General features: G+C 42.1%; 1 long non-coding RNA gene across 2 annotated transcripts; it reads left to right on the top strand.

Annotated features, from left to right (window-relative positions):
- LOC136306354 (uncharacterized) lies at positions 1-27968 on the top strand. Of its 2 annotated transcripts, none has more exons than XR_010725640.1 (3): positions 1-265; positions 2339-2409; positions 27906-27968. It is a non-coding gene; the product is annotated as an uncharacterized lncRNA (long non-coding RNA). The 2 variants fall into 2 exon arrangements; XR_010725639.1 differs by lacking the exon at positions 1-265 and adding an exon at positions 1490-1615.

Here is a 27968-nt window from a genome sequence, read left to right as displayed (position 1 = left end):
GCCAGCAGTGTACGAAACGGTGTCCCCTAGCCGCGAAGCACTCTGTCTTCTTCTGTGCGTTCCCATTGCATTCCGGGAAAATTGCTTAAGTCCTGGAGGAATACTGCAAACTGTAAAAGCTTCTCCACTTCCCCTCTGCTCTGAAACACATCACTGACGATCAATAAATGCGGGAGAAGCACAGTGGAGTGGTTGGAAAGGCAGGATGCAAGGCAGACCTGGGTTTGGATCCTGGCACCTCTCCTTAGTCACAGTGTAGACACGGGTAAGTCACGTAACCTCATTCATGGTATCCAGACCTGTATTAAAGAAGGTAACAAAATCTCCCTCCCAGACTTGATTCAGGCACTAAATGAGTGTAAAGCATGTAGGGAATATACTGTGCAATAATGTATAGAGGCCTGCCATGAATGAGACTGTCCACTGAGCACGGCATGACTCTAACCATTCTGTTTACACGTGGTCAGTACTGTGCAGTGAACAGACGCTTAGTCTCCCTACTGGAGCCATTAGCATGCTGCCCACTGCAAAGAACGCATTTTTAAAAAGGCAGTTGTTGTCATTATTGGTATTGCTTTTGTGGAATTGTCATACTGGGTTTTTTCTCTTGACTTCAGTTTGGATTATTGCTTCTATTGAGGACCTACTCACTGAACCCGAATTAATCCTGTTTTCACTCCTGCCGAATATCACTTCTCTGATCACTTTATTTTATTGTAGACACAACAGACTGCAGGCAAATTTTGACCTGGAATCTTGAACTACTTTTCTATGCAGAGCTAGAGCTTTGCCTTTATGTTTGCCGGCGAGGTGGAATCAGAGACTATGGATAGAAACACGTGAGCTGGGTTTAGGGGACAGTGAACCTGCTTTCGTGGATGAGGGTGGAGCTTGAAAATTGAGGTAATCTTTTTGAACGTCTGTTTCACAATCACAGAAGTACAAAAGGGTCATTGAAAGTTACAGCAAAAGAGTTAAAGGATTAATAGAACTATGGAATTTGTCCCTTTCAGAGAGAAGATCTGTGGGAGACCATTTATAATTGGATTGTCAAACATTATTGCCAGTTGATGAATGCTGAACCTTAGGTGCAGGTGAATTCCACTGTTAGCTGGAGGGGAGGCGTTCTGTGGTCTTCAAACTGCATTGACTATGAATAACTTTGCGCAGCACCTACGCCTTTAACATGCTGATTTGCTCTCACATAATAAGGTCAGGTCTTAACCAAACCGGTAGGTATGCTATTTGCTCCATTCCTTCAGAAATGCATCAAGAAAAAGAAAAAAATAAAGGAAATTACATTCACTTAGGAATCATAAAAAGCTTTGTTATTTTTTAAATTTTTTATGTCAGTGAACTTATTTTTATTAAATTTTTTTGTACATTGAGATTGTAGCACTCAAGAGAAAGGGAGTGGGCTGTACGTGGAGGGTGAGGGATGCAGGATGTGACAGTGTTTGTGAGGTCTCTTCTAGTCCAAGTGCTTTGGATGTTTGTTTTATCCTCATATTTCTTCCATGAGGCTGGTGTCATTGGTTCCATCTGACAACGAGAAAAGCCAGGCTCAGCGAAAAGCACTCATCTCTTCCATGTCATCCCTTTTGTACTGGCAGAGGTGAGGTTCTGATCTATGTCTGCTGTCCCCAAGCCAGTCCTCTCTCCTTTAGACCAGAGTCAGCAAGCATTTTTGGGAAATGACTATAGTTAATAGGCTTTGTGGGCAATCCAGTCTCTTTCACAACTACTCAGTGTACTTGGTCATACAAAACCATCTATCAACAATATATAAGTGCATGAGTATGGCTGTGTTCCAATAAAACTTTATTTATAAAAATAAGCAGTGCATAGGATTTGATCTGCAAGCCTAGTGTGCCAAGTCCTGCAAACTTCAGAATAAATACCAACCAACCAACCAAACCTTACATATTGAGAGGAAGAGCCATTCCATATATACTGATAGACTGTGTCAGTGCCTGGAAAACAACCAAACTCTTCTTTAAATAAATGTATGTCTAGTGTCTCAAGGTTTTATCTCAGTGAACCACAAAAGACCAGGTCAAAGCATTCCCTGACACATGCAATCTGTTAAGGGTTCTTTCCAGCTGGGTGGCTCGTTCCTTCCCTTCCTGTCATTTTAATGTCATTCATAAGTTCCCATATACAATGGATCCTCACATTGTTGGAACAATTCCAATATCATAAAGCAGAACAGATAAAAATTTAGTTTGAAAGTAAAACGAGAATGTTGTGTTCTCAACTGAAGATACCATGAATGATACATTTCAAACGATTCTTTGCCATTTGTTTGTTTGTTTATTTTTACATGCTCTACAAACAGAGTCTGGGAGGCCCAAAACAGGATGCTAACTAAAACAGAGCGAAAAATGTGCTTCTTTACAAAAATCAAGGGTAAGTATGTAAAAAGTGAAAAGAGTGCCTTAACTCTTACTAGATTTCAGGGGAAAAAAATCACCAACTTGTTCCCCTATTACAAGGTGTGGAACACCTGAGAGTTGGGCATCACCAGATGCAATAACAGCCAGTACTCACACGGATGGATACAAAAGACTTTGGCTCAATTTGCAGTGAAGTTCATGTCCAGTGGCTTAACATTCTGGTTCAGAAGTGCTATCAGTGTTTCAGGTGAGAAAGGATGAAAGTCCAAATTGAAGCAATAACCCTGTGATAAAAAAGGGGTGAAAATGAGAAATTTTTATAGGCAGAATTGACAAAATGTGGTGCGTTAGATAAAAGTGATGATGATGATGATGATGATTACAATGATGATTTTGGGTGGCAGGTAACAGAAACTGATGAACTTAAGCAGAGATGCTGAGTTATTAGTAGGACTCTGGCATAGCCCACTTAATTGAAGAAAGGTAGTGTGCATAATTGATCAAATCTTGGGATGGCAGAAATCCAGGAATCTCTAGGGACATCAGCATGGAGCCTCCAGATACCTATCTTCTTTCTGGGGTGTTGCTATATGGTTACTGACTTCCAATCTGTGGTTAGTTGCATTAATGGTCCCATTTTAATACCTCATTGCATCCACGCCCTTTCCTCTGTAATTCTATAGTCCCCTCTCACTCTGATTCTGAAACTGGTCCAGTAGCAAATCTGATATAATCAGAAACTCGAGAAAGCACTTGCAGGTTTCCACTTTCTTGCATGTTCCTCATCTTTGCAGTGAGAATGTGCCCAGACTAGCCTCCTGGATAATGTGACTCATGGAGAGAAGCTGAGTGATCTCAGCTGTCTGAGCTAAGCCCCCACCTATGAGAGAGAGCTAATTTGATAACTGCCCATGCCACATGTAGCTGACTGAGCCACATGAGTAAGCCCCACCAAACCTAGTTCAGATCAGCAGAATTTTCCACTGACCCACAGACTTATGATAAATATAAATTGCTGCTATAATTAAAATTTGTGGATGTTTGTTATGCAGCAGCAGCTAACTTGTACACCACCTCTGTGTCTCTTGAGTCAAGTCTCACTTTCTCAAATAAGAAGATGTATTCAATTTGGTTTGGTTCTTGTGTTTTAGCCCTGAATCATTTGGCTGTGACCAGGGATCATATAGTATAATTGAAAGGAGAAACACAATGAGCTGGAAAAATACCCCAACCTGTAATTTATCCATAAAAGAGGGACTGGGATAAAGGTGGAGAGTCAAAACCTCTTGAAATGTTTGTAAATATCCTCAGAGTTTCACCAAGCTCCTGAGAAGAAAGGTTTGTAGAGTGCCACTGATGAAAGTTGTGCATTAGTACTGGGGAAATTGCTTTTCAATAAGGAGCCAAAAACTGATTGGCCAAACCCATGAAGAACTTGACTGAGTGGAGAACAAAAAGACTTGTTTTTTATCTCTGCATCCTCAATGCCTAGCTAATCAGGGCATATAGCAAGTAATATATACTTTTTTAGAGAGGTCTCTGCATCCAAAGAATTGTCTAGAATAAAATATCAACTGTTGATATTGAAGAGAGTGGCCAAATTTTGCTGGTTTTAGATACATCAATACAGTACATGATAATGCAATGCTTATGTAATCTTAATTATAAAGAAAAGTAACACATTGTGTCAGAAACAGAAACATTGATGTTATCCTATAACAAACAAATGTGTTTTTCAGGCAACTTGTGGTGTTTTTGGCTGTACTTTTCTTCCTCACCATTTTCATAGAATTTTAGAACTGGACGGACACTGAGACCCTCTGGTCTAGGGAGCCTATGGCACGGTCTTGCCTCAGTGCCTTCCCATGGCCAAATACGCTCTTCCTTTGTAGAAGGTTCTCATTGGCTTGTATGACCCCTCATCACTAAGTCACTCGTTCATTCTATACCCAATCAGCACAGAGTTGCTGAGCTCCAGCCACGCGCCTCTGCACACGGAGGGTGAAGCAAGTAGTCCCAGGAGTTAGGTGCTTCCAGCTCCTGCTCAGTCTGGGATTAACATGCTCCTAACCATAAGAAAAACATCCACGTCCCCGTTTGTATTCTTCATACTTTGTAAAAAAGCATGTGCAAACTGTGCACATGCACCTGGGCTACCTCTCCGTGCCCTAGCAGCCGGGCTGAGAGAAACTGTTGAGAGGAACGGCATGTGGGAGCGGGCACCTTTCTTTATGTGTGTTCTTGAAGTTAGTTGCATTTTAATTATAATTTTCCTCCTTTCTTTCTTCTTTTCTTCCTTCTGTTTTCCTCTTCCCTTGTGCCCTGCTTTATAACAAATGCTGGTTAAATCCTGGTATTCAAGAAGTAGCATGTAGAACTAAAGACACCTATGCTAACCTTAATGTAGCACATGTTGTGAAAAAAAAAGGAAAAAAGATAAGCAGAGGTTTTACTGAGATCTGAGAAAGAAACTAACAATGGTGGGCAATTATGTTTACCATATTGTTCTGATTTTTACATAATACATATATCTCATTTGGTTCGTACAGCTGCTCTATTAATGAGGTATTTCTATCCCTATTAGTAGGTAAAGAAAACAAGGCTCAGACTGTCAGGTAATTTTCTCAAAGTCACACAGCTAAGGCGTGGCAGGACGGGGATTTACATCCTCGTTCTTTCAGTTTTGACTGAGAAGCCTGCAATTGTTCCTCTGCTCATTGAGCTCATCACTTTTTAGCCAATCCACTCTCAGAAAGCAAAGCAGAGTCCTGTATTGTTTAGTTTTTGCTGTAATAATGCTGCATAACAAATAGTCCCAAAATCCATTGGCTTATAGCAACAAGCATTTATTTTTCTCCCCCATGGGTCTACAAGTAGCTTGGTCTTTGGCTGATTTTAGGAAGACGTGGATGCATTGATCTGGGTTTGGCTCCCGGGGCAGGTTGGATACAGCCTACTCTAAGGAACTTTCAAACCCTCCCACCAGATCCTGCGGCCTCTTCTCATAGTAGTGTTAGAAGTGCAAGAGAGTCTTTCAAGCCGTGCAAACCCTCCAAAGTTCCCACTCCCATGTTCATTAACATATCATTGTTCAAAGCAAGTTACACAGTCAGTCAGACATGGGAAGGCAGGGAATTATCGCCACCTGTAGTGGGAGAAAAAAGAAGTTATATGGCAAAGTGTTTAGATGCACAAATCTATATCAGAGAGCAAGTCAAGCATTGGGAACAATAATTCAGGGTACCAGGGTTCCAAACCAGCAAGCTGGCCGATCAGGTGTATACCTGTGACTTATCCCTTAACAGCATTTAGCATCGGCAGTCCTGGCTTTGTCACTTCCTGACCATGAAGCATTTGGCTGTCACCCAACCCTTCTGAGTGCTCACCTGTGCTCTATGGTCATCATATTCCTGTTTGATACTTCCCAGACTTACCGTATCTAAGTGAGATCTAAGAGAACAAATTTGAACTTCTTTATAAATTTTACTGCAGTATCCCAAGTTAATATTGTTATTTATTATTTTTTTATCACTATTAATACCACTTTAATTATTCTTGAAGTCTTTTGGGGGACCACCTGGTAATCCGCAGTTGGAGAAGCAGGTGTTCTGTGGGCTGCGGCATTAAATGCTTGATTATTTTATTATTATATCCATGGCTTGGTTTCTGGTAGTCAGTAATTTGTTTATGTTATTTAATAAAAGCAGACATTGTCTCATAGGCAGCCCATCAGCGGCAGCCCCAGCCTTGTATTTCCTGGGGTGTGGTTTTCATTTGGGGCGGCCCCCACGGGAGTGAGGGTGGCTGGTGGTTCGCGGGCGGCCTCCGTTTCCCAGGAGTGGTCAACAGTGCGCAGGCGCTTAGGAGCCCCACTTCCCGTAAGTGCACTGACTCTCAAGCTGAGAGCTTTCGCACGATTTCTATTGCTTGGTAATGGGCTGCTTCTTCTCGCTAGCAGCCACACACAAATAGTGCTTGAGGTGAGCAAGAAAAGGCAGGAGGTTAACGCCTGCCAGGAGCAGCTAGCTGGAAACGTGAATGCAAAATAATCTTTTCCTGAATAAAAAAACCATAGCATTGAAGGGAAGAGGAGGGGGCAGAAGTCACCATTATAAACCAAATATAAAATTCCTAAGATAAACCTAAACATATTTTTACAAGCCTTGTATGTTTGCTCAATTCAACTCAAACCTATGAAATTCAATTCTCTACAACTCAATTCAACCAATACTTCTAGACCCAATAGTGCTAACAATACAGGGATAGTCTCTAACTCAGAGATGAATAACATATAAACTCTGCTCTCAAGAAAGTCTAGAAGATAGTGGTGAACAACACACACACACACACACACACAATTAGGGGGTGGGAGGTAGGGTTTTGGAGTTTGGAAGAGCTAGATTAGAATCCTGAACAAGGTCTCGATCTTGCTAAGTATTAGTCTCTTCATCTGTAAAAAGGGGACAAGGGCATACATCTCATACAGTTCATTCAGTGTTCATTTATTTATTTAAAAATATTAATTAAGCCTCTATTTTGAGTCAGGGGATATGCCAGCTTTCAAGGAGCCAATAGATTTACAGGGAGACAGATATTAAAAAGAGTAGTGATGCAATAATAATGTTGAAAAGTTCTGCCAAAATTAAATACAGGATATGTGGCATATGGGGTAATGGATGAGTAGGATCTAGGGTGTGAGGTGTTTACGGGACATTCCTGAGGCTGGATAGTCATGTACTACTTCCCTTTTAAACAGAAGGAGGAAGGATGCTTGCGATTTAACAAGGTGCATGCCTGTGTCCATGCGTGTGTACATACAACTCATGTGTTGGGGTTGGGAAAGCAGAATGTTTCAGGGAGAAGGAATGACCTATAAGAGAAGGCCATTATGGTAGGCGTGTCATCAGAGGGTTGAAGACACAGACAGAGGCCATGTAGGAAGAAATTCTGTTAGGGGCTTGGGCTTTGTTACAAGAAATATGAAGCTATTATAGAGATTTAAATAGGATGGTGGTGGCGGCTAGGAGAGGGTGTGCTTCAGTGTGGGCAGTGGTTGGGAAGGAGACAAAGATACATCTGGGAGGCCAGTTTTAAGTCTGTTGCCATCTTTTCGGAGAAAGGTGATACTGGCTGTCTACATAGTAAGAATAGAGAAGAAGAAAAGACAGTCTAGAAATAATTTTAGGAGGTCACCAGTGTCAAGGTCATTAATGAGCTCCAGGTTGCCATATGCAAAGGTCAATTCTGTGTCCTCATCTCATTCTACGTTTGACACAGATTGGCTATATTGTTTATGCTCTCTTAGATTATCTTTATCCCTTTGTTTCTGAGATACCACCCTCGGTTGGATCCCTGCTAATGTACTGTTCAATTTTAGTCTACTTTGCTGCATCTCTCTAATCTTCAAGGCTTATAAATTGCTTTTCTCCTACAATGGACTGAATATTTGTATACCCCCCTCTCATTCATACATTGAAATCCTAACCCCCAATGTGATGGCATTCAGACATGGGGCCTTTAGGAGGTAATTAAGTCATGAAGGTGGATCCCAAATGAATGGGATTAATTCTCTTATAACAGGACCCCGGAAAGTTCTCCTGGCCTCTTTCTGCCATGTGAGGATATAATGAGAAGCCTGCAAACCAGGAAGAGGTTTCTCACCAGAACTTAATCATACTGGCATCTTGATTTCAGACTTCCAGTCCCTAGTAGTGTGAGAAATAAATTTCTGCTGTTATAAGCCATTCAGTGTATGGTACTGTACTATAGCAACTTGAACTGACTAAGACATCGCCTTTATGTCCCTCCTTTCCGAATTATTACTCCAGCCTATCTGCCCCCTGACTTGTATGTCCAGATGATATCACCACTTGGATGTTTAATGATCTTGCAGGTATCAAATCCAAAATGGACATGCTAATTCTACTCCCTGCCTTCTGTATTTTATGACTCTGTTATTCCAGTTACTTAGAGCAGAAGTACTGGGAGTCATCCTTGCCTTTCTCTTTTCCCGTAATTCACATCCGGTCCCTTAGCACATCCTGGACACTTGTTGTAAGTTATTCGCCTTAATGAACTCAGTCAGAGACACTCTTGTGTCCACATCCTTTACAACATGGCTTTGTAGCTTCTCCCTTAATAATGTAGTTTGTTTTCCCTCCCTTGAATATGGGCTAAGTTTGTGATTTGTTTTGCAACAAAATGATAGACCGAATGCAAATAGGTCGTGGCCAGACTATCTATAAAAACAGAACTCTCACCTCCAACTTGCAGCCACTGGCCCAGGAAGCCAACCCACTATCTATAGTAAGTCAGACCACGACCTGCAGCAGTGAGTCCAGGAAGCCAAACGGTAACCCCTGTAACGATTGACCTCAAATGGCCGGGACTTGATGAATAACTGAGAGCACTCCTAATTTTCACGTCACCTTCCAAAATAGGACCAACCAGAAAAAAAGCTAAATGTGCACCCTACCCAAAAGTGTTAGCCCACCACCGCTTTCCCACGCCAACAGCCTCCAGGTGGGACATCCCCCAAACCTCCCTTTCCCCACTGCAGGGCTTTCTTACCCCTCTGTCTGCCTTGGCATCTCCGCCAAATGCGACTGATGATGGCTGACCGCTTGTTATACCAGTCTCTGAAAAAAAATAACCTTCATTAGCTCTCATTTGGGTGATCTTCATTTATTCCCCTAAGAATATGGTGGAAGTAACAATATGGCCATTCTATGTCTGTGTCTCAGGAGCCATTTGACAGTTCTGCTCTCGCCTTTCTGCTGTCAGCGCGAGAACAAACGAGGTTCCTGGGCACTCAAGGGCCCGCTCCTCTTTGAAAGACTTTCCAGAGCAAAGCTCAGGTGTTTTTCCAATGGGGCTGCCTGAAAGTAAGAAGCCAAAACAAAGAACCCGAAAAAAGCGTAGTGATTTGAGGGTTATTTGGAAGAAAATGGAGAGACGGAGGACTTAAGCTTTCCAATCAGGTAACCCCCAAGCTGTCTAGGATTGGTACTAATGGGGGTTGTTCTTGGGTAAGTCCTGGATTTTCATTAGAGGAGGCAAATCATTCCAGAGCTGGGACGCTGCTCACAGTTACTGGTCTGACAGGAGCTCCGGATGAAACTCCCAGCCAATCAGCTTCTACGTCATGCTGACCTTTTGGAAATGGAAACCTCTGAGAGAGTAGCAGAAGCAAGGTGCTGTATTTCCTGGAGACTCTCAAAATATGGCTTAGATAAGAAACATTGTTCTGCACAGAGCTGTGAGTGAAGACTTTGTGTGTGTATTAATTCTTAAGTATTATGAAGAAGAAAAGCAGGTCTACATGGAGTCTGGAAAAGCTACCAGGAGAGATGAGCTTAACCACCTCCCTTGATGGGGGTTGCCCTGTCTAAGGGGGTAACCCTATGTCTAAGGTTGTTGTGGGGAGGTAATGCAGGTAAACCCTCTCAAAATTTTGCTACTGTGGCCATGGTTTGTACAAACTGGTGTTTTTCAACCACCAGTCCTCAGACAGGCTGCCCAAAATTTTTGTGCTGGTCCACAAAAGAGGAAACCCTGACGTTGGATGAGGATTACAAACCCCGTGATCTTAGTTGGATTCACTCACGCTCAGGGTGATTTCTGCCACGGCAGTCCCTGAAATAATTCTCCTATTTTCACCGGTCCCCAAATGTAGGAAGGTTGAAAACCACTGAACTAGGTTACAGCTTATCCCTTACCAAGAACACAACAACCAAAGAAATATTAGTGAGTGGAATTCGAGCCGTGTGGCTCAGGTTTTCAGTTGTTTCACGTGTTTTTCTTTCCATTTATTTCCTCCTCTGCACAAAGGATACTTTGATTTCTTCCACACCATTTCTTTTTCTTTGCAATTTGCCTCAAGCCCAGGCATCGTTTACATGTCCTGGGTGTGAGGTCCCAGAGTTTCTACCTCCTGTACGTTAGACCCAGAGGAGAGCATAGGAGCTTTTTCCCTCTAAGCAGTTCACTAAGAAGGACCCCGGGGCTGTCCCGCCATTCATGATCAGTCTGTAGGGTCTGCGGTTGCCTCTGGCCTGGGGGTCCATCCAGCTCCAGCATCGTCTCTACTGAGTTCACAAGAACTTGGGGATCCTTGGAGCTTTATTTTTAGTTTTCTCTCTAGCAATTGAATACATAAGAGTCTTGACATTATATGAAAACCTCTGTGCCTGTTTTTATTTATTTATTTATTTTTATTAAATGGCCATGTCTAAAATTCTGTAAGGTTATATAAAACATAAATAGGGGTAGCCAAAATGTGTCAAGAATTCCAGGTTTAAATCCTGCCCAGGTGACTTGGGGCAAATCATTCTGTAGGCTACAGTTTTTTCAGCTACAAATAGACATGGTCTCTGAAATCTTTCCACCTCTACCATTGGATACCTTCAACTCGACACAAATTCTACATCCTGAATTCTGAATAAATTCTACATCCTATTTATTGTGTACTTATTGCATGGTCAAATGATTTCAAGAGATTAAAAAGCACTGGTTTCCCCTCCCTGTGTGTCAGATATATTCCCAGGTGCTGGGCTGGAGCAGGTCGCAAGGTAGAGACAGTTTCTGCAATTCTGGAGCAAACGTGCTAGCGGTGAATAGCCTAAGGTCCCACCATGCTGAAGCGATGAAGGCAAGGTGAGTCATTGTAACTCTAGCATGCTTGTGTTGACTCCCAAAGCTTCCTGGTCTCCTGACAATAGGAGGACCCAGACTTTGGGCTCCTGATTTTGTTTTGTAGGGACGCACAAGTGGTGGTTGTGGTGAAGAAGACTTTTTTTTTTTTTTTTATCATTCCAGAAGTTCAGTACAACAGGAATCTGATATACTCATTGGGAGACTAATTCTAGAAAAACTGCAAATGATAGCATGACAGTTTGCATTTCTCCTCATACCTGCCTCATCCAAGTTCAGCATTAATATTGAGCTTTATTCCCAAATGTAAGGGGCTTCCTCTGTTCTCCTCTGCAATGGGTTTGCTGTAGTAGGTGGGAACATGAAGCATTTCCTTGAAATAATAGACTGTATGTAATTAAATATTTTTTTTCTACCAAATGTCAGATTAGCCAGGAATTCAGGCAAGACTTTAAACTCAGAATAAAAACAAACAAAAAGAGCAAAAAGTAAACAGAACTTGAAACAAAATTCACAAGGTATGTGACTTTGGGTCACTTCTTTAATCCTGTCAGCGGGTTTTATCTATATCTACCTCAAACTAGACATACATAGTCTGTCAAGTGCTTAGCGTCGTGTCTGAAATCATTATAAGTGTTCAGAGCAAATTAGCTCCTGCCTTTCTCTAGAAGTGAGTACATGTCTACATGTGTTACCTACGTGTATTGTCACCTGGCCCCTGCTCCCAGAGGCTGTGCCCTGAGAGGACTAACTGAGCTGAGTGGAGTCTGCAGCCTTGGAGAATAGCAAGCGAAAGTTAAAAGTAGTTTAACTTCAGGGGATGGTCTTCTATTCATCGGTGTACGTCTTTATGCTATACCATTTCACAGATGGGGAAACTGGAAAGAACAGAGGAATTTGATCTACCCAGCATCATCGTGGACATCCCCTCGTGACCTCATCTAGTTCTGCTTACTTTTCAAACGCTCCACCTCTTAATACTGTCACATTGGGGGTTAGGGTTTCAGTATAGGAATTCTGGGGGACATAAACATCTAGTCCATAAACATGGCTTACTCCATGTTTTGCATGATTGGAACCCCAGGCAAGGGTGTTCGGCTTACATGTGGTCAGGAGCTGGTTTATTATTGATTTGGATTTGAAGAGCATTGGAAAGGTTGTTAGGCTGTGCTGGTGGATTCAGGTTAGAATTCAGCCAAGGTGGCAATAAGTAGTTGATATTTATTTAGTTCCTTATGCCTAGTAAAACAGTTCTACATGCGATATTTCAGATCCATTTTACAGAAGAGAAAGCCAGGGCTCTGAGAGGTTATGTAAATTCCCCAAGGTCACTAGTTATTAAGAAGCTGGAAAGGAAATTGAATTTAGATCTTACCGCTGAATTCTGCATTCTCTCCAGGCTGTCAGAAACTTCTCTACTATCCCCAAAGTGCCAGTAGACTAACCCGTATTCCTGAAACTTTCGATATTTGAGCTACAGGGAATGTAAGGACCACTTATCCCCAACTCTTTGTTTTGAGATCCAGAGAAATGAAGTGATTTGATAAGTCTCAAACTTAGGACATAACAGAGTTGAGATGAGAACTTTTCTCTTTTAATTGTGATCTAAGATCCCCCTGACTCTAGAATATGTTAACCAATTTTTATTCTGCTGGGCACCTTCCATTAAATTATTACCTTTACTTATTGACATAGTCTTGTAAGAAAAGACAAATGTCAGCCCATTTTACTGATGAGAGAAGAGAGACTTTGAAAGAGTAGGTAGGTAACTTGTCCCATATTGTCTGGTTGGTAAGAGGTGAGCTAGGTACTATAACCTCCTTTTAATGAAGAGTGAACTAATTTCATCTCCCTGTAACGATGGGTTAACTAATTTCAGAGAGGTTAGGCAGTGTGTTCGTGAAGCTAGACCTTGTTGTTGCAAGCCAGGTACACTTTCACCCCCATTGCTCCGCGCCCCTCTTTTCCCCTCGGGCTGAGAGAGGAGTCCCTCCCCCCCCCCCGCCCCCGGTGTTTGCCTGTCCTTGTCTGTGTCTGGTCGCTCTCCTGGAGCTGTCATGGCAGCTGTGGCGGCAAGCCTGCTGTCTTCATCCTCAGATACCTGTTAGCTCTCTGAACCTTCCCACAGATCTGCTCCTTGGATCACCTGCGGTTCGGAAAACTCCATTGCTCAAGGGAGCCCCTCTCCGTATTGTTGGCGTCACAAACTGCTGGCTACGTCCCATCTCCTTTCACTTCTCATTTGTCATGCGGCCTTGTTTCAGAAGCAGGGTCAATTAACTTCCTGCAGAGATGTTAACTTGGCAGACACAACTTGATTGATTTGCTTTAATCTGACCCATTTTTGCAATGAGCCTCCCAGGTAAGGAGGGATAGCCAAGCCTGGGAGCTGGGGTGACTGTCAAGATGGATTGCTCTTTTATTTTAGAAGAAACACAAAGTAAATAGTACATGTGGACAGATGGCAGATTTGTCTGATAGATCGGTGTTATCAGAAGCCTAAATGGATTGCTTTCTCCTGTAGTATTTCTGCTTGGCAACATCGACCTCCACATCCTCATGTCATCATCTTTCTCTTTCAACAGTGTCTGCTCTCTCCTGGTTACCACCCTCACTATTCATCTCATGGCTCAATCCAGAAACTAATAATCGTCCTATCAACCTCCTAGCCCTCACTTAATCTGGGTAGGCATTACGTGCCCTTGTTGAGAACGTGCAGAGAGACCTTGCCTATGCATTTCTGTGAAGTGAATGGACAGCTCTGAAGACGTAATGTTGAGTTCAACTCTTCAAGCTGATTTCCTCAGATGGCAGAATACCATCTTAATGTATCTATTATCCAGACTCTCCTGCATCTCTTTTTACTTCAGAATAGTCTAAAACATCTGACTATCCCATCAGGAACCAAGATAATTTAGGGCCAGGCATAATTCCTAGAGTATATATATTAATTGCAGAAGGTTCTTGCCATGAAGGGACAGCACAGTACAGAGGTCAGGAGCATGGGCCTTGGAAGTGGAGGTCTGTGTTCAGACCTCAGTGCTGCTGCTCGATCACAGACTAAGCTTTCAAGTCGCTTCATCACGTTTCCCCATCTGCAAAAATGGGCAACCTTAGTGAGTTGGCATGAAATTTATATAAATTAACCTTCAGAAAGTTTTTTGAGCAGAGCCTTGCACATACTATATGCTATGTGAATATTTATCGAATAATTTCCTGCCTCTGAGTGTTTTGGGCTACTTGTTCTATCTGAAATGATCTTTTTCTCAACTTCAGGGCTTGTTTCTAGGTCTACTTCTATTTCAACCTTGAAGACTTTGGTGACCAACTCTGCCCTCAGTTACACCTCCCACATTTGAACTTGACTCTAAATCCATGGTCAACTTCTTAAGACTCATTATCCATGACTGTTTACTGCCAAACAAGAGAAAGTGCACCGTTCGGAGCTTAGCCGGCTGTCAAGTCAAACACATGGGATTTTCTAAGTTAAAATCTCATGTGCAGAGTAGTTCTGTAGGCAGTTGGTTCAAACGCAAGACAGAACTTTAAAAATACCACAAAGGAAGGTCAAATCAAATACTGTGGGTATAGATGTGTGTGCTCAGACCTCCCCGACCCGCAATGTGTCTGGAAGGCAGTGGGAGCTCAAAATCCCAAGGCAACTTTGAATTGAACAAGAAATTTTGGGCCCTGGCTGGTTGGCTCAGTGGTAGAGCGTCGGCCTGGCGTGCAGAAGTCCCGGGTTTGATTCCCGGCCAGGGCACACAGGAGAAGTGCCCATCTGCTTCTCCAACTCTCCCCCTTTCCTTCCTCTCTGTCTCTCTCTTCCCCTCCCGCAGCCGAGGCTCCACTGGAGCAAAGATGGCCCAGGCGCTGGGGATGGCTCCTCGGCCTGTGCCCCAGGCGCTAGAGTGGCTCTGGTCTCAACAGAGCGTTTCCCTGGAGGGGGCAGAGCATCGCCCCCTGGTGGGCGTGCCGGGTGGATCTCAGTCGGGCGCATGCGGGAGTCTGTCTGACTGTCTCTCCCCATTTCTGGCTTCAGAAAAATACAGAAAAAAAAAAAAAAAGAAAAAAAAAAGAAAAAGGAGTTTTGTTTAATAATCTCATGTGTATTTTATCTAAGGCAGTGAAAAGCTAAGGTAACCATGCATTTCAGAGGATTACAAAAGATCCCAGTGACCTAGCATGGGGAGTAGATCTGTTGTTTGAACATAATGGGAGGACTCACCCGTGATTGAGAATATGTATTGTCTACTCCTACTGTTTGAGTTGACCTCCACAGAGCAGAGCGTATGATACCAATTTAGTTTTGTGTTTACAGTTTATATTCTTTAAAACTACACTGTCCATTATAATAGCCCCTAATCATTTCCAGTTGAGATATGTTGTAAGTGTAAAGGATACACTAGATTTCAAAGACTTAGCTGAAAAAAAGAAGGCAGAATATCTCATTAATGATTTTTATATCAGTTACACGTTAAATTGGTAATTTTGCAGATACATTGGGTTAACTAAAATACTATTATAATAAATTTTGTCTGCTTATTTTTATCTTTTTTAAATGGTTACTAGACAATTGCCCATGTGGCTGATATTATATTTCTGTTGGACAGCGCTCTCCTAGACTATGGTTTCAAAAGATCAGTCACACACACTTATTTAAGCAGATGTAATGTGCGAGGCCTTAAGCAAGTTTCTGGTGATTGAAAGATTAATGAGATGAAGTTCACAAGCCAGAGAGAAAAACAGCTGTATAAGTACCTATCTTTGATACAGAGTAATGAGTCTTGTACTTGAGGGGTAATATTGTGTGGAAAAAAGACAGTAGGTTTGGATCATTTTGGGCTTTATTTGAATTCTGATTTTTCTGTCTGCTGGATGAATAAGTTTACTTGCATCTCTGATTCTCTGTCTTCTCTGTATAATGGTAGTCATTATATAATCATTATATCTACTTTATTTATTGTAGTTAGTATTTTTATTGCTTGTAATGGCCATTTTAATTAAATGATTTATGATAAAAGTTCTGTGAAGCTCGGAGAAAATGAGGTGTCTATCCTGCCTACCAGTGATGAGTGAGAGGTTTGAGGCTTATAGAAATATGTCATTTGACTAGTGTCACTAAGATTACTAAGAATTTGCATATTGAAGAAGGGGTAGCAAAAGTCAGTGATAACAAACAAAATTAAGCCTGACCAGATGGTGGTGCAGTGGATAGAGCATTGACCTGGGATGCTGAGGACCCAGGTTTGAAACTCCAAGGCCACCAGCTTGAGCGCAGGTTTACCAGCTTGAGTGTGGGGTTGCTGGCTTGAGCATAGGATCAGAGACATGACCTCATCATCTCAGGCTTGAAGCCCAAGGTTATTGTTTTGAGCCCAAGGTTGCTGACTTGAGCAAGGGGTCACTGGCTCAGCTGGAGCTCCCCTGGTCAAGGCACATATGAGAAAACAATCAATGAACAACTAAAAGTGACACAACTATGAGTTGATGTTTCTCATCTCTCTCCCTTCTTGTGTGTCTGTCTCAGTCTTTCTCTCTCACTTAAAAAACTTAATAGTTATATATAACACAATATGTCCTAGGCATTGCTCTAAGCATTGTACCTGTGATAGCTCATCTTAGTCTTTCAGAAATGCTGTGTACTTTTATTATATTCCCATTTTAAAGTTGAGAAGACTTGGCATAATGAAGTTAAATAAGGTCTCTAAGGTCATACAGCTAAGAGGAGGCACTGTTGAGGTTGGACCTAGGCCCTTAGTATCCTGAGTCCATGATTCTAAGCACTCTACTCAGCTGCCCACAGAGAGCCATCAAGAACAGGTGTGTAGGAGCACCTGGTGGGCCATCTGTCAGTTCTGAATGTAATATATGAGAGAGTAGAGGCTGGAAGAGTGAGTGTAGCAGTTGTCTAGTGGTGAGACTGTAGGTTAGTGAGGGGCTTTAATCGCCATGTTAAGAAATCTGACATTTATTGTATGAAAAGTGGGAAGCCATGGAGGATTTCTAAGTTGAGGAGTGATATGATTAGAGTTTTACTTTAGAAAGAGAATTCTAGTGGCTGAGTGGAGAGTTAACAGGTACAGGTAGAGCTTGGGGGCAAGGATACTATTTGGGAGAATACAAGAGTACTGCACAGGTCCCAGCAAAACATGTTGATGGCTTGAACTTGGGTAGCCATAGCTGGGAGGGACCCAAGAGGCAGAGTCCACGGGTTTGGTGGTAGGAATCACATTGTGTTGGTCATTATAATATTATATTATTATTATTTTTTAATATTATATTATTTTATTTTCCTCAATCGCCTGTGCTTATTCTTAGCTGGTTTATTTTTAGCTCCTAGTTGGTCCAGATTGAGGTTTTTCTTTTTTCTTTTTTCCCTTTCTCTCTCTCAAATAGTCTTCACACTGTTAGCTATATTCCGGAGATTAGAGCACATGATAATTATAATACTTCAGGTTACATGTAACATACAGTGTGCTTATTGTTTGTCTGCATTTTTTCCTTACTGCTGAATAGTATATTTTTACTGGGCACCAATAATCATGTAATTGCTATGTAGTTATTGAAATCAGATACAATGCTCGTTAAGATTATCCTAATTATAAGATCCTTACTTGGTCTGTTAGATACTCTTAGTTTTAAGCCTGTAGAAATTAAAAAAAATAAAAGGTTAAGATCTTAGTACTCTCCCATTCAGCACCCCTCTCATTTAGCTATGGGGAAACCTTTGTAAACCAACAGGTTGACTGTGTGCACACTTGCTACTTTGATAAGACCGGGAAGCATGGGAAACTGCAGTCATGTTCTGAGGCATGCTGGGAAAACCATTGTTGCCTAAAACGAGGACTGTTTGACAGGATATAAGACACTTGAGCTTTTGTTTCTTTCAACTATAAACATATTCCCCCTCCTCCACTCACTATTTCTATGTTTTTATTCAAATATACATCCTATAAGTTTCTTAAAAAATATTTTTTTGAGAAATTACTTTAAAAAATACTTTTATTGATTAATTAGAGAGAGAAGAGAAAGAAAGAGAGGAGGTGGGGTAATCAGGAAGCATCAGCTCATAGTAATTGTTTCCCTTGTGCCTTGACAGGGCAAGTCTGGGGTTTCATACCAGTGACCTCAGCGTTGCAGGTCAATCTTTATCCACTACACCACTACAGGTCAGGCAAAAAAAAAATTTTTAATTTAATTATATTTTTGCTAATGTTTCTGGCACCTTTAGAAATGACAGAAACAGTTTAACCTTACATTCATTCAGTGAAAATTTGAATGTAAATTCACTAGTGGAAAATGTAAATATCTCAAAGAATAAATTTGAAAAATAGGCAGAAAATTACAGTACCATTTTTGTGGATACGGTAAAGCATATTCAAAAGTAGTGTTACATTGTACCCTTTCCCCTTTCCCATTCACTTACAAGGTCATGATGACATGGCAGGCATTCATTATAAAGTCACAGATCCCACACACCGAGAAGGAAAAAATAATATGTGGGCTTTCAGACTAAGGATGCCAAAAAGATCTTGATAAGTTGAGTCAATAGCTTCACACTAAGATGTCATTTTAAGATGCCTTTACTTGGTTCCCAAAAGCCAATCACATGAGTACATGTGTAAGAGAAAGGTACCAATCCAAACGTCAGAGTTATAGTGGAGACGGCAACTTCGGAGGCTCAAGAGAAGGGCATTCTCCTGCCTCCTCACCCTCCCTGGAAGCACAGAGCTGTAGCTGCGGGCCAAGGGGAGAGAGCTGTTGGACACTCTGAGACCTAAGATGCTGGGAAAAGAGGGGAATCTGGTGACTGACTGTTCCATTGAGTAATAGTGAGAGCAGGGCGGATGAAAGAGTGTAGGCTTAAGACCAGAGTCGGAAGGATTAACCTGGGGAGAGGTGAAGGCTACACACTCGTCGAGATAAGAGGGAGGAGGTAAAGTCTACGTAAACACAAACCCATCTTCATGTTCTGAGGATCGTGTGACGTTAGGGGTAGAGGGGATGAAGATATAACAAAACACTGGAGAGCTTCAAGCTTCTTTGAAATAGTGGATGAAGCCATCATCTGTTAAGTGTAGAAAGGAGCCGTTTGGAGCTGAGGAACTGTAAAAAAAAAAAAGAACTGCAGATATGGTAAATGTCAAGGCAGGAGGAGGGATCGCTTGAAGTTTAAAGGCGTGTGGTCTCAGAGTGATCCTGTTAAATGAAAATCAGGTCCCGTCACTCCCCTGACTTAGAGTCCACAGTGGCTGTCACTGCTTTGGGGGCTGAGGAGCAACATCCTCAGGCTGGGGGAGCCCTGCAGGCTCCTGCCTGCCTCCCCGGGCAGCCTCAGCCTGCTCAGGGGCCATGCCCTCCGTGGCGTCCCGCTCACCCACCCCGTACTTCCTGCTTCAGGGCTCCGCCTGGAACATGCTTCTCCCAGCTCCTGGCCTCACTGCTACTACCCACTCCGCCTCCAGGACCCAGACGAAACCTGATGTTTTACAAAGATTTTTTTCCATCGATGTGTGAGAGCGAGAGGAACATCAACTCGTTCTTCCACTTGTTCTATTTAGTTGTGCACTCACTGGTTCCTTCTCCAATGTGCCCTGGCTGGGGATCAAGCCCGTGACCTTGGCCTGCTGGGACAGTGCTCTATCCACTGTGCCACCCAGCCAGGGCTGGAAACCTGCAAATCTGACTTTCTAAAGAAGGCTTCCCTACCCCCGCTAACTACACATTCTCGCAGCACTCCTCTTTTCCTTTATCCTGCCTTTCCCCAAATATAACTAAATAAATCATTGTAAGAATAAATCAAGAGAAGGCTGGTTTGCAGTTAGAATGGATTTATGTGAGTTTAGGCCTGGCGGTATAATTTGTGGGGCCCAGTGCAAAATAAAAATGCAGGCACTTTGTTCAAAAATGATGAGGAAATTCAAGACAGCAACAGCAGAAACATTATAGCAAGCATGGGGCCCTTCTGAGCACGGGGCTCTGGGAGACTAAGTCCTTCCCCTCGGAGGCTGCCCTGGCAGAAGTCTCCTGCAGGGACAGGGACCGTGGAGGCTGCATTTAGTAGTCCAACAGGAGTTTGAGGGGTGACACTACAGTGCTAGGAAGAGCCATCCTGAAATGATGAACCACTGTGTGTAAAACAGGATGGGCTACAAGAAAAGAAGTCTGATGAAGCTAATAGACTGGCAAGGTAGGGGCAGCAGCGTCAGTGCAGGGGCATTTTGGTGGGATGGACGCCATCATAAATAGAATGTCCATGCATTATTTGTAAGGCATCATGTCAACATTTAATTTTTTAGCTCCTACTTTGTGTTCCTGGGAGGAGTACTTGAATTTTTTTAGTCTCCCCAAAAGAAATACGCTGAGAAATTATAGAGAGTGAAGCATGGGCTTTAAATGATTTGAAGAACAAGTTCTAGACTCAGACAGCCTGTGTCTCAAGTTCAGGTTTACCTGTCATAAGCCCTGTGACCTTGACAGTTACTAGCTTCTTTGTGCTTTGGTTTTTTGGGGGTGGTGGTGGTGGTGGTGGTGGTATATCTCTTGTGATTGTCTAAAGAACAAATGAGTCAATGAATAGTGTTTGATTCATAGTAAGTTCTTATTATAATTTCACACTAATGAATTTTTAATTTCCTTTTCAATGCTGTTTGCTTTCAGTAAGGTAGTTGAATCCTGTCATAGTATTGCCACATATCATAACCAGCTAAACTTCATTATGGAACTCAGATGGATGCAAAGAATGCACTAACGTACTTTGTGAAACTTGTAATGGGATCCATTTAAGCAGAAGGAACATAATATGGAAGCTAACTCATCTTCATTATAAGGCAGTAGGTGCCAAAGCCGTATCTAGAGCACATTAGCATGTTAATGTGCGATACATTTCAACGAACTCCAGCATTTTATATTTATAACTCAGGAGTCAGAGAGTTTTCTTTTGGACAATTAAAGGTGATTATCAAGTGTTAGAAATTGTGAACAACAAACAGCATGGGATGTGCTATGGTCTTGTCTTCTGTTCTATAATTTGAATGAAATTAAGTCAGTATCTGTTATTTATTGAGCATATACTATTTTTTTTAAACTGTTAGCATGCCATTTTCTTTTCAGTTGCTTGATGCTGGTAAATATTTGGGTAGATTTCTGAGTCATTATCCTCGATATTCTCATTTTGGCAGGAGCTCCGACAAGGTCCTGTGTGGGTAGTCCACATAATCCACAGTGGGTCCTCAGTCCACATCTCCTGTCTGCCTCTCTCTTAGCAGGGGTCCCCAAACTTTTTACACAGGGGGCTAGTTCACTGTTCCTCAGACCATTGGAGGGCCGCCACATACAGTGCTCCTCTCACTGACCACCAATGAAAGAGGTGCCCCTTCTGGAAGTGCAGGTGGGGGGGCCGGATAAATGGCCTCAGGGGGCCGTAGTTTGGGGACGCCTGATAGAGATATGAATCAACAGTTATCCTTGTAACAGTTGTTTTCTGGATAGCCCTCCAATATCCAAACTTCACTTGTCCCAAAACAAATTTATGATCTCTTCTGAAAGCCCAGCTGCTTCTTTTAAACAACTTATTTCTTGGCTCACTCCTACAGAAAGATGCCCCGGGTTGTGGAGTCCACCTGCTTCGTACTTCCTGAATCCATACTTACCTTTATGTTCCTTTCGCCACTGGCCTAGTTCAGATTCTTTTCGTGCTTGTCTTTGACCACAGTGGCACCCTGTCAACTCCCTCTTTCTTTCCAGTCTTCCTTTCCTCGAGTCTACTCTACTCACAGATTGATGAGAACAATTTTTCTGAACTGCAAATCTGATTATTCAGTTATTTCCTTGTTGTTCACTAAATTCCCGGTGTTTCAGCATGAAATGTAAATACTTGTACAACTCTACCTACTAACTCCTACATTCTTTCACCCACATCTCCCACCACTTCACTGGTCTTAGTGGGATACACTGGATGTCACCAGAACACATTGAAAGGGCACCTTCCACCAGTGGGGAGTCTTCTTGGAAGAGATGATATCTGTGTTTGGTTAGCCTGGTAAACATGAGAGAATGCCATTATGAGATGTTGACAAGTAATTAAAACTATTTGTTTACATGGACAAATAGTATCCATACTAAGAAGCTTCATTTCCACCCCCCACCCCCCAGTTTTTTGAGGTATAATTAGTATACAAAAACTGCATGTGACAAATGTACACACTTTGGTGAGTTTGGACATATCTATACATTCACGTTAGCATCAACAAAATCAATGTAATAAATGGAACAAAAACAGTGGACAGCATGCAACTGGTTGTATGTCTTTCCCAGTCTAGTTCTTATCAGCTTCAGGAGTAACAATTTTTACCTGCCTTCTAATCTTTTCCATTCTCCCTACTGGACACAGTCATTGTCAAACGCACTGTTACTAATGCCGTTCACCTGACTCCATAACCCCTGAATATTTGGTGTGCTGATTTATGGCTGAAGTTTCCACTTGGGTTAGGTGAGACCCAAAATAAAGAATTGACCACTTCTGGTGATTAAAAGCTCTCTTAATGATTTTTAAAAAGGGATTGTTCAAAGCTTTTAGTTCCACTAAATAAGGAGCGAAACTCTGCTGTCCTAAAACTCACCCAGAGACTACACATGGACATGGCGTCTTTCTTTCCTGCTGCACAACACTACTGAGAATTTTCTTTTAAAAAGCAGCAGCCTTTTAGTAGGAAGTGAAGTGGTCCCTGTTATATAATTTAGCAGGCACTTGGAGCTTTTCATATGAAAACACATTGGAGAAGTAAAATTATTATTACTTATACTGTAATTAGCTTATTTTTCTCTTGTTCCTATATGAGATGTTGGTTTCAAAGGATTTAGAGAATAACTGTTGATTATAAAGGTAAGAAGGAATAGATCGAACCACCCTAAAATTTTGGGACAAGCAGTCAAATTCAATCAGAATGAGCAGTTATAATGTTTGTTTCTTCTTGAATGCTATATATTTTTTAAATGTGTGTTACATTTTTCCTTTTGCGTTTCTAGATAGGAAGAATCGTGAGAATGGTGATTTATAGCTGTGCACTTGCATGCACACACACACACACTGCACACACACACACACTGCACACACACACTGCACACACACACACACTGCACACACACACACACACTGCACACACACACACTGCACACACACACTGCACACACACACACACACTGCACACACACACACTGCACACACACACTGCACACACACACACACACTGCACACACACACACACTGCACACACACACACTGCACACACACACTGCACACTGCACACTGCACACTGCACACTGCACACACACACTGCACACACACACTGCACACACACACTGCACACACACACACACTGCACACACACACTGCACACACACACACACGCACACACACTGCACACACACACTGCACACACACACACACTGCACACACACACACACTGCACACACACACTGCACACACACACACACTGCACACACACACACTGCACACACACACACTGCACACACACACACTGCACACACACACTGCACACACACACACTGCACACACACACACACACTGCACACACACACGTCTCTAAACCTATAAATTATTGGAAACATTTATTTCACTTCTGCCTACATAGGTCTGACAAATAAACAGCTAAACTATGTAACTGGAATTGTGATGCACTTAGATTGAGTTACAGAAAATAAAATCATAACCTTTTGCCTCTCTGTTTCCCATGAAACAGCCTGTTCTAGATATTGGCACCTTGTTGGGCTCTAGATATTTAATATGCCCGGGGGATACGAATGGAAATGGAAGTGCAATATAAAGTTTGATTAATGTTTCAATCCCTCTAGGATTAAAAAAAATCACAGATTAAATTAATTTTTTTTCATTAAGTCAGATTGATTAAAATATTCTATAATCTTTATATATATTGTGCGTTATTGTGCGTGTTACATTTTTCCTTTTAGGTTTCTAGATAGAAAGAATCCTGAGGATGTTGATTTACAGCTTGCATGCACATATACTTTACATATCGTGTTAGGTAAGGTTAGATGTGACTGCATGCAACGGATAAACACCCACAGACCAGGGGCTTACATAAGAAGGTAAGAAGGAAGTTTCTTAGATACGGTACCAGTGGATAGCGGTAAGATGACATCCCTACCTGGGAATTAGGGATTCCTGGTAGTTAGAAACCCAGGTTCCTTTTATCCTGTTGCTCTGACCTCCACAGCAGGTTCCTCTTGGTCCAAAATGGCTGTCAGGGTTTCAGCCAACATATTAGAATTTCTGACAATAAAAAAGGGGAAGGGAAGAAGAAAGGTTGCCTATCCTCCCTTTTAAGGAGACTTCATGAAAAGTCTAATCTGTCCCCTCCTGTTTATATTTGATTGGCCAGAGATTGGTCATATAATGCACAGCCAGTGGAAAGGGAGGCTGGACAGCAGTTTCTGTGACAGTGCACCCAGCTAAAAACTAATTTTCTGTTACTAAAGAAGGTAAGAAGATCAGCTATCGGAACTCAGTTTGAGTCGTGGCCGGTTAGCTCAGTGGTAGAGCATCAGCCTGACGTGTGGAAGTCCCAGGTTCGATTCCTGGCCAGGGCACACAGGAGAAGCGCCCATCTGCTCCTCCACCCTTCCCCCTCTCCTTTCTCTCTATCTCTCTCTTCCCCTCCTACAGCCCAAGCTCCATTGGAGCAAAATTGACCTGGGTGTTGAGGACAGATCCATTGCCTCTGCCTCAGGCACTTAGAATGGCTCCAGCCGTAAAGTAGCAACGCTGCAGATGGGCAGAGCATCGCCCCCTGGTGGGCATGCCTGGTGAATCCCGGTCGGGCGCATGCGAGAGTCTGTCTGACTGCCTCCCCGTTTCCAACTTCAGAAAAACACACACACAAAAAAACCCCAAAACAAAACAAAAAACAAAAAAAACTTAACGGTTTCAATTTGGTTGGTTGATTCTATTGGGTAATGAGTGTGGTGAGGTGGGGTGGGAGAAGGAACCTGGGAATATTGGATTCTAACTCCAGCCTGAGGTTGTGAGACTTCCGTCTGCGCTCTGAATAAGGAGGTTGTGTTACAGGGCCTCTAGGAATCTCTTCAGTTCTTATTCTCTTATCTGGTTCCTGAGGTTTTGCAACAAAGGCAGGCATGCATATTTATTTACACACACACACATAATTAGATGATACATAATTTGAAACTCTGTTTCTATAAAAATCGAAGATGTACACATATGACTGCGTTAGTAGAGATTGACTTAATATTTTTCAATTTTCAATTTTCAATTCCTTGCTTTTATGAAAAGAATTGACTTTTGTGTGTAAATTGTAACGGTGAGAGACTGAAGATGGGGCCTGGCTGTTGTCTTTCAAATTTGGAAGTCAGCTTTTCAACCCAGAGAACAGGCTCTTCTTCCGTTTTCTGGTTTTCATGACTGTTGTGTTTTATTTGTCATTTTGTGTAGAAAATCATAGCCTGGCAGGATCAGAATGTGTGTCCTTAAGTGTGTGATGGGAAGGAGCCCTTGGCACTCTGGGACTCCTGGGCGCAGTAATGCTGGTCTCCCTGAGACATAAAAACAGGGACAATTGCGTTCTCTGTCTCCTATTTCCTACTCAGTTTCAATCGATTGTGGTTCTTTGTCCCGGGGCAGCTGTTCCCCAGAGCTAGGTAAAACTTTTGGCTTTCCTTTTACATTTAAGGAGAATTCCTTTGTGCTGCCTTGTGCCTGAACAGACCACACAAGTCTCCCTTTAGGGCACTGGGAAGCTATGCCCTTTCTTACGTGTTCCATTATGTTTTTAACAGATAGGATGGTTATGAGGGCACTAATGACTCCAAAGGGTACTAATGGAAAAAAAGCAAAACAAAGCAACAATAACAAAAGACTATTACTTGCATTTTCTTGTTATTATGAGTTTTAACCTTAAGGGGAGAAAACTATAGAATGGTATCACCCCTCTTATATCCTATATGGAATAAGACGAAGGTACAGACAGACAAATCTTTATATATGTTGTTTGAAGCAAAAAGATTATTGACCAGTTGGATTGGTTAGGTTGAACCATCTGAAACTGCTGTTTTTGTATAGGTCAACAGGGGTTGGATCCAGACGCAATCTAATTGTTCAACCAAATAATAATTTCCATTCTGGCTACACAGTAGAAATTGTCAACCTTAAAACTAACACCATTTGAGGTTACTCCATAACTACATGTTTTGAGTGTAAAAGCATTTGGATATTAGGTGATAATCTGAAATTTAAGGAAGTATATATTTAATATTGGTATTAAAGCCATGCATTTAAAAAACTCCATACATGACACCCTGCCCTTACATAACTATTATATTCTCTGTTTCTGTCTCAACATATATATTTTTATAACTAGTATTTTACAAGGTGAAAATTAAAAAAAAAAAAGTAGAAATCATTCTTTCAAAAAGACTGCATAGATTTAAACAAATTTCAAAGAAAACTCCCCTGGTATTTGAGTTTCTGAATTTATAAATGAACGCACAGGGCAATGGAGCTGAAACAAAGCATTTGCATAATGACACCTGGAAGGAACTTGATGAGGGAAAGCGACACTCTCTCAGAGCTGCCCCTACTCTCCTAAGGCAAAGCTGTGCTTGTACAAATTGCCTTAACGAGCTGAGGGACATACGTTTCCATCAGGAATGACTTAGCATCCACACAGTTAAAACTGAGCAATTCAGGAATAAACAAGACCCCACCACCACCACCACACACACACTTCTTGGTCATGACACCCTCTAGTACCCTTGTCTGTGGTCCAGAAGTTCCCAAGTAATTCTTCAGCTTGGATCAGCTCACTCCAGGCTCAGGAAAGACAAGGGCACCATACAAAAAGTGACAGGCAGGGCCAGGATGGAATAATTATGGGGCAGTTTATGACTTGTTATTTCTCAACACTCCAGGGAACATGGTTGGTGCTCATTTCTTTTGGCTATAGAGGTCTGAAACCCCCAGCTAGCTACCTGCTGGCTTCAGGGGGCGGAAACCTTATCAGATAAATGCCAAGTGCCTCCAGGTAGCCAAAGCCTGACCTGCCTGGTTACTAAGGAGCCATGTGCCCAGCTGGTTGCTATGACAGGGAGGAGGAAAGAGGAAGAACCGCGGCCCAGGATGCAGAGTACCTCCCTCTTCCCCCGGCTTCGTTCATCTTCCACGTTTTAAATTTCGACCCGAGAAGAAAAGCAGTTTTCTAAAACCTAGGAATCTTCCAGATGTAAATAAAAGGTCCTGAATGGCATTTTAGTGGGTTTTTTTTCCCTGAATTGATATGCAAATTTCTAATTTACTTAAGCCCAATGTCATGCATGATAATAAAGTCTAATATACGCTTCCATGTAATTATGCGTAATAACTAGTGATCAGTGGGAGGAGGGAGGTGGAGGAGGGAATGGTGTTTCCAGCTGGCCCTCCACACCTGCAAATAACAGACAACTCCTTTCAGTGTAGAGGAAACAAGATAATGACAGTATGATATTAAATACAAACATTAATTCTTGGGGACAAAACAGAAGGAAGATATCTATCAATTAAGATGTGTGCTGATGAGTAACTTCAATTGCATTCCGCACCATCTTAAAAAAAAATAAGGACCAAGCATAATGAGAAGCGTAGTTTGCTATTTACTGTGATGCTCCTGACGCCACTAGTGTTATTTTCTTTCTTACAGAAAGGTTTATCTGGGACACTGAAATCCTATGTCAGGGTTCACTCTTCATGGTCATTTGGTTTTGATTTGAGAACCAAGTTGCAGTAATATATTTTCTCTCTCTCTTTCCTTCTCTCCCTGAAAGGACAATTCATATCTTAGAGAGAAAATTTGAGGAGGCCATGGAGCCTTAAGTTGTAAGAAGACA

The sequence above is a fragment of the Saccopteryx bilineata genome, chromosome 5 (assembly GCF_036850765.1).
Source record: "Saccopteryx bilineata isolate mSacBil1 chromosome 5, mSacBil1_pri_phased_curated, whole genome shotgun sequence".
Lineage (NCBI taxonomy): Eukaryota > Metazoa > Chordata > Mammalia > Chiroptera > Emballonuridae > Saccopteryx > Saccopteryx bilineata.
Note: the sequence above shows the minus strand (reverse complement) of the source record. Positions and strands in the feature narration are given on the sequence as shown.